Genomic DNA, 11,500 nt, shown 5'->3' with positions numbered 1-11,500 from the left:
GCTACTCAGCGCATCTTGACTACTGGCTTGCTCTTTAGTCGCTTCAGTGATACCACATATGCCCACCCAGCTACTTCTTGCTGAGTTTCCCTTCTTTCTTCTTTCCTCATGGTTTCTTCCCTTTTTTTTTTTTTTTTTCTTTTTGGCTGACTGCAAATACTACATAATTTAGTTTCCCTACCAAGATTTCGAAATGACTAATTCCTGCAACATATTTCAACACATCCTTAACTGCTAATTGAAGTCTGTGCACAAGTTGGTGAATGGTACGCACCGATGGGAACCTTTCTTGCAATAATGTGCCGAGTCCGCTCTTTATCTCATTCATTGCCGGCGTCTCGTCTGTTGCAAGTCCAATCAATTTCTGTAGCTTTAAAAGATATGTCCTCTGTTAACTTTCTATATGCCAAAAAACGACGATGGAAAATTAAGCATTACCTTTGCTGCAGTGAAACTTGATTGCTTCCAGAAGACTCAGGGAAAAATGTTGTTGACATTTTTTTACTTCCAGTCTCTGCATGGCAATAAGGTATGATGGCTGATTTATCAAAGAGAGTGTTCTCATCAAGCAGGAGAGCGAGAGAGAAAGTTCACGTCGCACAAAATGAGCTGCTAATTTCTTTTCCATTTCACTGACAATATGGTATTGGAGCAGCTGTGATTAGAACAATGGATGTTCCCAAACTGTGCTCCATTTAACTCCTACAACTCTGCAAGGTCACACAGTGGGAAAAGGAATTAAAAGACCTTTTTTTTTTTGTCTATTCCATTTTTTTTTTTTCTTTTTCTTGAACGGAAAGAAGGGGAAGGCAGAGTTAATGGAGACTGGGAACTGGAGTAGTCTCCGAGGAAATTTTGGATGCCACTCTTGTTAAGTCAGTCAGGAATCCTTGAAGATACCCATGAGCAAATCTTTATTAACTAAAGAATTTGGAAACCCCACTGCATCCTGGTCAAGGCAATGAATGTTGTGGTATGTCTGTATGTGTCTGTGAAATCCACAGGTTTAGCCCTGGCCTTGGTCACAACAATGCCGTGCAACACCAGAGGCTGAAAAGATACAGGTGGGAAAGGACCTGGGGGTGCTGGTTAGAGCAGCTGAACATGAGCCAAGTCGTGCCCAGATGGGCAAGAAGGCCAAGAAGATCCTGTCTTGTGTCAGAAATAATGTGCAGCAGGACCAGGGCAGTGGCTGTCCCTCATGTGCCGAACACTCGTGAGGACATACCTCAAATCCTGTGCTCATTTTTAGATCCCTAGCGACAAGAAAGAGTCACAGGTGCTGGATCATGGCCAGTGGAGGACAACACAACTGGAAAATTTTCTAGAGCACAATATGAGGGAGCCTGGGGAGCTCAGTCTGGAGCAAAGGAGGGACCCTGTGGCTCTGCACAACTCCCTGACTGGAGAGGGCAGCTGGGGCGGTGGTCAGGCTCTGCTCCCAGGGAACAAGAACAGGATGAGAGGAAATGGCCTCATGTTTTATGTAGAGAAATTTTGTTTGGATAATAAGAGAAATTTCTTCACTAAGAGATTTATCAATCAGTGGAATAAGGTGCCCAGGGAAGCATTGGAATCACCATTTCTGGAAGTATTTAAAACACATGTATGACACTTAGGGAGATGGTTTGGTAGGGGTTTTACAGTGCTGTATTAACAATTGGACTTTATCCTCAAAGCATTTTCCCACCTAAACGATTCTACGATTTTACAAAAATTTACATCCAGGTCCCAAGTCTAACAGTCAGTAACTAAAGAATAATTACTTACTTAGGATACATTTCTTGGACTTTGGAGACTTCAGTTCAGTTTCATCTTTTCTGGTATATTCTGAAGTGCCTTTGCCTTTGCCTCAGTTTCTCAGTTCTCAATGGTGTGATAAGGTTTCCTTCTTTCAGATTTTGTGGGCTTTAAAATATAAAAGATTGTGTGATATTTAGATAATTAATAGGGCTATGTAAGTATTTGTGATAAAGCCCTTTATAGAGCCATTCTGCTGCTACAGATAACTTAACAGACAGGTGATAAATATTCTGCTTCCTTGATATTGCTCCCTTCACTGCAGCTTGCTGTCACTTCATTTTTAGGACTTTATTCTTTCCCTTCAAGCTGACTTTATATCAGTGTTGCCTTGGGTGGAGTTGCACTCCTGATCTGGAGTAAAAGAAGGGACAACTTTCCTACTCTTAGTACTCTAGACTTTGTTTTGTTTTTGCCATTGCATTAACCTGGGGAAGATGAGAAATATATTCCAAACTATTCATCATTCACTCTTTATATTTGTACATAGACTGCATTCAAAAAACAACCATCTTAGCAATTAGCAATGGAAATTGGAGCTTCTACAGTCATTATGCAATACTGCAACACAGACAGCAGCAATGTCAGACTCTGCTGGGACAAGTATTTCATTTCCATCAGTTTTGATGAATTCCTCAACATCTTTCTGATCTGAACCATGGAAACTTGGATCACAATCAGCAGTAAGTTTGCCAGTAGTTTGATTCTAGAGCTGCAGAGATATTGATAGATCATTCTCTGAATCCTCACAATATGAGCAGCATTTGGAATTTGGAAAAGAAGCTGCTGAGACACTATTTCCTTGCAACAGTTTTAAAGTGAGACACGAGACTTAGTGCCATTTTAGAATAGGCAGGGAATGTATTGTTTCATTGGAAGTGGTTGAAAAGCACTGCTGGCATGTTTATCTGGATATAAATTCCCAAGTTTGACTGCCATTTTGTACATATATATATATATGTGTATATATGTGTGTTTATATAGATATAGATGCTATAGATATAGATATAGATATAGAAACAATGATTAAATAGGCAGTATTTGAGTTTTGGGATCCCATTGCCCTATTTTCTAAATTCCACAGGACTCCCCAGCTAGCATAGTAGTTCTGTGTTATTCCCTAAATAGTCCATAGGCCTCTAGCAAAGCACCAAATATTACACATTTGGAAAGGTAGAAGTTAAGCTAGTTTTTTTGCCCACAATAGTCTGTTGAACTAGTCCTATGGACTTCTTAACCAAGCCCCTAGCTGGAGACTAGATTAATATATTAATTTTATGGAACCCATGTAATACACAAGTGAGATGCCCTTTCTAATATACATTATCTTCTCCTTTACTCATTTTTAATAGCATTTTTATTCTTATTCCACTCCAGGTACAAAGATTTGGCCAATGGAGTGTAAGCAGAATAGTTTCTCCTAATGAACAAGTCACTGTTGGGTAAAACAACACAGTTCTGAGAGTGTTGACAATTGAATGCATGTGCTCCTGATGTAGAAGGAAGAGTTCCTTCCCCTTTCCACTTCTCTCCATATTTGCCCACAGGCAGAATCCAATTTACTTCCTCACAGTCAGATTTAATGCAGACCTGTTCTTTTCCTGCGCCAAGCAAGTTCAGTAACCTTACGACTTTGCATGTGGACCTTATTCAGTACACTCAGTACAGACAGAATTGTTCTTTACTCTCCTCCTGCAGATGTTCATATTTCCCACAAAGACTAGGAAAATTTACTGCTTACCACTTATCTGTGAAATTATTAGCTCAGCAAAAGCTGAAAAAGTAGTAATTCTCATTTTGCACTTGGTTTTCTCTCTGATTTCCCTGCATCTCCTTTACGGAAAAATATAGCACTGATTACTAGTGATTCTAGTGGTTACTAGAATGGGTAGATATGGCACTGGCCTGTGACTGTTTTCTCTCCATCTCCTGACCTTTGGCATGTGTTGAGATGTCTTTTGCATTTTCCACTGGATATTTTTTTGCTATCTGTTAAGTATTTTAATGACACTCCGTAGTTCAATCCATAGAGGGGTTCTTGCACTTTTATATAAACTTCCAGGTTTAGTCAATATGTCATAATTTTCCTAAAGAAATTGAACCCATGGTTTTGAACAGATATTTAAAATTCCAGATTTGAGGTAAATCCTAAAGCTTTCAATGCCAGACTGTCTGCTTAAAACAAAATAAACAAAGAGCTGTGTAAAATGAAAGGGCTTCAAGAGTCTCAAATTTTCACAGGATCATTCAGTTCCATCATACCCAGTTTGAGCTTCTAAGTCACATGCTGAGGTTTATTAAAAAAAACAAAAAACAAAACAAAACAAAACAAAAAAACAAACAAACAAGCAAACAAATAAAAAAAAAACTCACCAAAACCAGAAGAACAACAACAAAAGCCCACAAAACCAAAACCAACAAAAAGCCCACAAAAAATAAAACAAAATTAAACAAAAACCAACATCAACAAAAGAAACACGCCAAAACCTAAAACAAAACAATAAACAAAACCCCACAAAACACCATCTTTTCTTTGTTGTTTCTTAGCCTGGTTTTGTGGTTAACCATGGTGATAGCCCTGAGTAGCCCATGTCATTCAAATAGAGGAAAAAAATTATGAAAGTTTAAAACTGAAAGGAACAAATCAAGAGCAAGACAGATTTCTGATTTTCATGAATCAAGCAGCCTTTTACAAAGGCAAACTTACTCTAAATCCTTCACAAACCTGGTTCAAACAGGCATTTAATGCCTTCTTTAATATAATTACTTTCATATTGAAGTTAAACACTCAGGGCTCTGTTCTGCTGTCACACACTATGTTACTCAGGTTTCATAGCCTTTTCAAGCCCTGGGTAAGCCACACGGCTCTGTCATGCATGTCCTTAAGCAAACATATAATTTAGGAGCTGTCTGGTCGTGTGAATGTATCTTGGTTGTTTATGTTCGCATATGCACATGCTCCATATTTATTCTTCTCTGGGTTTAGGAAATCAAGCAGTTTTTTTTTAAAAAAAGCTCTTCCTCATAAACCCTATTTTAATTAAAAAAAAAAAAAAGTTATAATGTAGAAGAAACAGTCTTTATTCTGCTGGAACCTCCCCTATCTTAAGATGAGTTGGAGGACCTTTGTCAGCAGAGATGGTTTGGGGTTTCTCTTGTACAGAAAAATGGTTCTTTGTGTGTGAAATATCCCAGTGTAGATTAATGATTGAGTAAAAAGACAATTGTTCAGCATGCATCAAAAATGGCTTTGATGGAAATGGTATCATGGAAGTCTACTTTCTCACTCTCTCACCAGAGACTTTCAATTTTTTAGAGGTGTAAACACCTCTATAACTTTCTATATGAAACAGAAGACGAGATAAAAAGAAGGAGGAAGACTCTGTACAGAAGAATTTAGAGAGAAATTAATATTCAGACATAAAAAATTTTCTGAGAGACAGAAATCTACTTCTAAAGCTGGTGGCATTTGTGGCTTTAGTAAAGTGTAGGAAGAAAGGGAAGGATTTTCCTCATGATTTTGGGTCTAGAGGATGGAGTGTACTTACCGTTTATACTTTAGGGTAAGGAACACTGAGCAGCATTTGAGTGAGTGGAGATTTTAGTCAAGTATCCTTACCCACAGGGATGAAAAAGAAACTAACCCCCCAGATACAACAGTTCTGTGTTTCCAGCAAGACCAAAAAATTCTGTATCATTAGATTTGTCTTTCCCTCTGGAACAAAAATCATTCCCTTCCAGTCATGAAGGAGACCAATTTAATGTTATATATGACCCACAAGCTATGTCATAGAAAAGTCAAAGATCTTCCTCAAATCTACAAAACAAGCTGCTAGCAAAAAGACCAGACTACCAGAATCAAGATTCATAGCCCCTTGCTCACGTCATCTCAATTTTGACTTAAAACGAGTGCTTTAAGCCATACAGGACTTTCAGTTCTCTTATCAATTCATTTTTTACTGACTTCACCAGTTCCAAGCCTTAGGAAAGCTACAGTTCAGACAAAAAGTGCTTCTTCTAAACAACTCCCATCAACTTTATCCCTCAGAAAAACCTCCTATCAGCCAAGCTTAGTGCTGAGTCTTAAGGTTGCTGAAGATGCTGATCATTTTAATTTAAGATCTTCAGTCTGAACAGAATATTCAAGGTTATGAAACTTCGTTGCATAAGCAGAATACAGAAATTACAGAGTGTTGCTCCTTTATGACATTTATTTAGGGATTCTCAAGAACATTACCCTTTTTTCTATACTACTTCACAGAGGAAAAGTGGGTTTTTTTGACTCCTTGAGGAACTAAATTGCTATGCCTCAGTTTTACTGGAAAATGTTAAATATTTTACAGGACTTAGCATTGTCTCATAACCGTGGTACATGATACCTGGAATCCTTAATTTTTTCACCCAAACTGTATATTTTTAGACATTCCAAAGAGGTCTCTGGACAGCTGAAATAATTGAGAATTTTATGGAAAAAAAATTACAGATAACACAATTTTAAAAAACTGAAATCTATTTGCAAATGCCATGATCTTTGGACAGATATTGTCAGGTTCTTTCCACATCTCACTGAACAGACTGCCTGAAGGTTGGATGATAATAGTTGTTTTTATGTCACATGCATATCGATATAAGTATGTGATTTATAGAGGTCATGTGTTTTGATGAAAATAAAATGGGATATGAGTCAGCACTGTACCAAAAAAATTTCTTTATTTTCAGGATCCTAAGTCTTTCTTGTTTCTCTTCTAGGTAACTCTTCACTGTCAGATTTGTATCACTAAACCTGGGATTAAATGTAGCCAAATTTAGCCAAATTTAAGTATTAAGAGGGGGTTTAACCCTAACTTTATCAGTGTTGAATGGGGAGAGTTAGTGAATTACTCACCTATATAAACACTCATCAAAGTCAACTGGGTTGACTTTGTCTCTGAAGAAGTTCATATTTGTTTTCTCTATAAGGACAGTGTAGATTACCAGTCTGGACTAGAAACCAATTTTCAGATGGCTAAACTCAGGTGACATAAGGAGCAATCTTAGTAGAAACCCATGTGACAACTTGATGATCCCTTTCTTCCCATGCTCAAGTTTCTCCAAAACCCTGAATAAAATAAATAAGTTTTGCAGAGCTGGAGATGAGGAACCTTCCTTTCTGCTTTGTTGCAGTAGAATCTGAAAATCTGATCTCCCTTGCCTCTCAAGAGCAGTGACACAGGTGACAGGCACAGAAATGCTGTAAGGGTAGGAGAATCAGGGAGAGCCACCCCAGACCATTTGTGGGTAGCACAGCAAGTTACCAGGTGCACCACAGTAAAAAAAAAAAACATGGGCTGGGGCCTCTGAGAAGATCACAGAACCTGGAAGATAAAGTTTCTGCAGTGAAATGCTTTCAGTGCCTTACTAGCTGGTCTCTAACAGGGCTTGCTGTATACAGTGCGAGCCCCAAAGGATTTCCTTCTCCATGAGGGTTTACACACTGTATGAGTGGCTCTACTGGCTTTTGTTACCCTGTCATTTTACAGTATGCATCGCAATTGAAGGCAGAATGGGAGTTTGAAGATACTCTTGGTTGCATCTGCTCTATAAAAGCAGCAAAATACCCTCTAATAAAACAAAAAGAGTGCATATGTACAGGTCACTTCTCAAGCATGTCTATGGCAATATGCATATACATAAAAATATCTCATCTATATGTCCATATATTTACATTTTTATACAAAAGGAGATATATATTTGCTTGGGTTTTTTGGTTTTTTTGTTTGATTTTTTTTAATTACTTTTTCATTTTGTTTGGAACACTTGCCAGCTAGTGACTAAAAATTATTTTAAGTTTAAAAGCCAGAGAAAAGTTTAAATGACCTTAGAGAGCTAAGTTGTGTACTTGTAAGACCTCTTGTATGATCTCTAGAATTGCTGTTGACAGATAGAGCCTGATTGACTGAAAATCAATGTGATCAGATGTTTTTATGGATTATAGTGGCCTCAGCTAATTACACAAGATTGTCTTTCTAGATCCAAAAGGTTTCAAAGCAAACTCCAGGCAGATGTATGCAGGATTAATCTGCAGACTTGACAGTTTTTCCTAATTATCTTTTATAATAGCAGAAACTGGATCATCTCTGAACTACTAGAACAAATAAGTTCTGTGTTAGCATCCCAAAGCACAGCCACCTTTAGTCTCTCTATATTTGCCTTCAAGCACTTGTTTCAATGGTTATAAACACATCTCTGCATTTTATCTCAACTTTTCTGTTTTCTCAAAGTCAGTACCTGCCTCCCTTGGTGTTTTCTCACTGTGGAAATCAACACCTCATCTGGGGGATTGGTTTTTATAATTTACTTTCATATTTTTTAGTCAAAAAAGAGAAAGAAAGGAAAGGGACCATAAACACATTTCTTGTGTGTTCTGTAAAAATGGGGGAATGGGTCTGTTTAATTTAATTTATGTTATTAATCTAAATATATATATATATATATCTCAAAATATATATTTTCATTTAAATAAATATTATATTCAAAATATGAAATAATTTATGTTCAGATTGAATTGCCTTCCCTGACCCCCTCTGGTTTGTATTTCTGTATTCTCAGGCACATCATGTTATTCTTGGAGTAGTCCTTGAAGAGTCAGAAGTTGGACTTCAATGTTGCTTGTGGGTCCCTAGCAACTTAGGATGTTCTATGATTCCATATTATTATTATTTTTTCTGTTTTATTTTGACTGTTAACTAATTTTCTCTGTGGCTTGTGACTATATCTGGGTCTACAAATTGTGTACTCTATCACAACTAAGGTTTTAGCATGGTCCTACTTTAGACTAAGAATCCTTTCCAAAGTTATTTGTGACAAATCAGAATATTGCTTTAAAATATTTTTATAAATAAATTTCTGGAGCCATGACAGTCCTCTCCTTTTAGTCATTCACTTCTTTGGCCACCCTAGTGTGGTAACTCATAATGTACATAATTTCATTTGGAAATTATCCCAGGCTCCAGAAAAATATGTGTCTTGGTACTTGTCATGGGGGCTTATGAAATGGAGACAAATCACATATTTAAAGGTGATTATTTTTTAAACCATATAAACCAATTAAGCCAATTATATCTCTGCCAACATTTGACCATGGAGTTGTGATGTAAAATGGAATTGTCACTACCTGAATGAGTTACAAATTCTTGAGATTTCAGAAAGTAGAACCCAGAAGGTACAAACATTCACTCACTAAGATGAGGGCTCTCAGCCTTGAGGAGTTACCTTAGCCTGCATCCTGGCCTTTTTTTTTTTTTTTTTTTAACTCATTTTTGTCACTTTCATTATATTTTGTCCCTTTTGGAATATACTACAAGCTCACTTTCCTGGTTGATGTTTACACCCACTCAACAGTGCTTTGAGCACAGTTCAGCCACTGTTTTGTGAGGGTCTAGAGACCACACAGAGTTATTTTAATAGTCTTGCAAGGTCTTTCCACTTTGTCTGTAACAAGGAAAGGATAGTGATAAAAAAAACCCACAACAGATGCACCATAGCTGAATGAAAACAGTCACTCAATTTCAGAATAGCCAGTGTGGCCAGATTGTAATGTAAATGCAGGCCCACAGACGAATACACAATTCATTGGACACTTAACCACTGTTAATGGTTACTTTTACAGTGTGTGAAAGTCAAGGGTTCCATTCCTTCCTCCCATGGATCCAAATACAGCATGGTTTTTTGCTAAGAATGTGGTGAGAATGGCTGTACACACTCTGCCCATCACTCCTCCTGCCAGTGTCTCAGTGTGGGTATTGTGTGGAGAGGTGCATTTTAGTATCAGACAAAGCACCAGAATGCCCAAATGGCATGACCAGGATGCACAAATTCACCTTAGCTGAGGAATTTCCTGGGCAGAGCACACCTCAGCAGGCCTGGGGACACATTAAGAATGAGCTGTGATGTTGGCTACACATCAGTCCGCGGCTCTTGTTGTGTCTAAAAATGGAGACAGATTTTAAAGGTGCAAAAACTAGAGCCCTTAGGCTGGATGTGGTGCTGATTTGAAAGAATGATGCTCCTTTGGGGGTTGGTGTAAATATTCAAAGAGACACCAGAAAAAGCTGATTTGGTGTAGTGCATCCTTCTGATCAGCAGCACACCCAACACACACAGTGGTGTCAGTGAAAAGTGCAAAACCAGATCTCTGCTGGATGTGTGAAACTCCAGCCAGAGCAAGAATTGGCTCTGTCAGAGAGGACCAGGGCAACACCAGCAAGTGGTGTGTGTGTCAGACACAGAGAAGAAGGGACCCAGTCCTTGCCCAATCACCAGGCCACACTTTCTTGTCGTGTTTTTTTCCATTTTGGACAACTTACTTACATTTGCCTTTGATTCCTGGTAATGCTACCTACTATTCGCATCTTCTTTCCCTGTCCCTCCCTGACCACACATGGGGTGTGGGGTAGGAGTAGGGTATGAGCAGGTATAAACTGGAGAACCTGCAATATCATTAATGGAATTTACAGCAGCTATGAACCTGGTGCTCCATACTTTATCCCTGATTTATCATTTTTACAACATTTCACTGTGAGAGTTTATGGCAATTTATGTCATTACACAAATTATACAAATTGCCATTAACGGATGTAATGTACTATAAAGAATTGGAAGCATGAAGAAAAAAATTATTTGAATTTTTCTTCTGCATGTTTGCATTGCTTTATAGCTTAATTTATCAATTGAGTTAATTGAAATTTATATCATTAGAAGAAAATGCACTGAGGTGCTTTTTTTCCTCTTCTTTTTGTCTGGTTTTTAAATTATAGTTTCTTCTTTTTTTTTCTTTCTTTTTCATTTTTTTTTTCTCCATTGGACCATAATTGCTGAACCTTTTCTCTGTCAAAGGAGATAAGGTGAAAATGACAACCATCATTTCTATCTCTCTCCCCAGAGACTGAACATATCACCTCTGTGTTAAATTTACCTCCACACATCTTTGCTTTAGGCTTGTGAGTTAATCCCAAACAGTCTCTTTAATTCTGAAAATATAACACATTTTTGGAAGAGAAAAAAGCAGCCTATTTTAGTTGCTTAATCGCTCCTTGTTTTTTAGACAACTTCCAGTCTCCAAATACAAATTATGTTCTGTCACTGAGTGGTTTATCCCAAAGCTGCCTCTCAAGTTATCAATAGTAAAATTATAGGGTGATATTAATTCTTCATTGCAGATGAACCTGGATCATTATTCAGGTTCTTTGTGTGATGTGTGCTACTAAAACACAAACTAAAAGGCCATCTTTCTTACAAGAGTTGCAAAATCTGATGAGAGAAGAGGCAATTTACAACAATCTACAGGCAATGGCTGTATAAAGAAAAACAACAATCTCCATGCAAAAGACAGGCTCACAGCGCTTTCCATGATGCTTTCCCATTACACAGGTTTTCATTTGGAGATTGGAGGAAAAGTAAATTGAAACGTATAAAGGGAATTTGTTTTTTCCTTTTTCATATATATTCACACATGTTTTTTTCATATATGTTTCATATGCCTGTTCCCATACTGAATGAACCTGTGAGTCTGAGAGAGAGAAAAAGGAAGAAGTAAAAATACCTACTTCGTAGCTGAACTTAGGAATTTTTACACAGCCTCAAAAGTAGTCTGAAATCACCCCAGTGCTAACAGCTTTTTTTGATATTATTATTGTTTTAGAAGAAGCTATAGCTGGGACAA

This window comes from Pyrgilauda ruficollis, unplaced genomic scaffold, assembly GCF_017590135.1.
Source record: "Pyrgilauda ruficollis isolate IOZ18807 unplaced genomic scaffold, ASM1759013v1 scaffold121, whole genome shotgun sequence".
Lineage (NCBI taxonomy): Eukaryota > Metazoa > Chordata > Aves > Passeriformes > Passeridae > Pyrgilauda > Pyrgilauda ruficollis.
The sequence above is the reverse complement of the archived record's forward strand: the minus strand, read 5'-3'. Positions refer to the sequence as shown.